The sequence below is a fragment of the Kogia breviceps genome, chromosome 1 (assembly GCF_026419965.1).
Source record: "Kogia breviceps isolate mKogBre1 chromosome 1, mKogBre1 haplotype 1, whole genome shotgun sequence".
In the NCBI taxonomy this organism is placed as follows: Eukaryota; Metazoa; Chordata; class Mammalia; order Artiodactyla; family Physeteridae; genus Kogia; species Kogia breviceps.
The window spans coordinates 109,562,779-109,563,939 of record NC_081310.1 but is presented as its reverse complement, the minus strand read 5'-3'; the positions used below and the strand labels follow the sequence as shown (position 1 = coordinate 109,563,939).

At 48.5% G+C, this 1,161-nt stretch overlaps 1 pseudogene; it reads right to left on the bottom strand.

Annotated features, from left to right (window-relative positions):
• Positions 1 to 256: 256 nt before the first annotated feature.
• On the bottom strand, positions 257 to 864 carry LOC131761802 (NEDD8-conjugating enzyme UBE2F-like; annotated as a pseudogene).
• Positions 865 to 1,161: the final 297 nt, after the last annotated feature.

Sequence of the window (1,161 nt, the reverse complement as noted above, 5' to 3'; positions counted from 1 at the left end):
TTCAAAAAAGTAAGCATGTTAAGGTAAGGGGACAACTCTTGAGAACCCCAAACACATTCTCTTGCTGTATTTATGTAGAACTCTCCATCTACAATGGGCAGTCATGAAGAGGTTCTTCCTCAGGACAACATGGCCACAGGACTTGAGGACCCAGTGGGACGGAGGGGAGCGCAAGGACTGAGGAAGAGGCTCCCTTTTTGTTTCAGTTGGAGACAAACTTATAATGCACAGTCCACGTCGCTGCAGTCTTCTCATCCTATCCTCTGGCATAATGTTTCATGTACCCTTCAACTTTATTCTGGAAGTCCTCCTTGTCTGGCAAATGATGTTCTGCGGCTTCAATATGCAGTGGATCATCAAAATTCAAAAGATCACTTACCAAAGCGTTGAATCCCCGAACAACATCCTTCAATGTCCTAGTGGGAGCGCAGCTGGTGCTATCAATCGAACGTTCTCTCAGTAAACTCAGACATACTTTGCCTGTCTCTGTGATGTTGGGGTGCCAGATCCTGGTCAAGCATTTCACTGTGGGAGGCACCACGTTGTACATATCAGGAACTTCAGTATCAAACTGAAATTTTCCACCCTTACAGTAACCCTCATCTATCAAAACACACAAAACCAAAAAAAAAAAAAAAATTCCTGGGGTTACAGTTAGCTGAAAGCAATGAAGCTTGTTTGGTTGAGGAAAATGCACTTTACATGTACAAGGTAAATTAGCTTCAAGTTCTCCAATCTCTTTAACAAGTAGACTGTCTCTCGCCGAAACCCGCTGAGTGGAGTCAGAGGCTGTGGCTGACTCCCGGGAGGAACCCTTTGAGACCGACCATCATCCTGCTTCAGTTGGCTTGCCAGCGTCAGCATTACTGCCACCTTGCCCTGGGCACCACAAGACGGGAGAGTCGGGGAGGCGCCCAACACCACGCCCGGCCAGCGGCGACGACGCTCAGAGCCACACCCAGCTCTGGACGCTGGACCGGAAGTGGCTTGGCAGGCGGCGGGACCGGAAATGAGGCCAGACTCGGCTTCTCTCTTCCGCCTTGGCAGTCATTTTTAAGAGCTGAGATGAGCTCTTCCCCTCCCTGCAAAACTGACTGGAACCCCAGAAATCGGTAGATATAGCAATTAAAGAGTTAAACTCAGAGAAATAGTTGGTAGTGC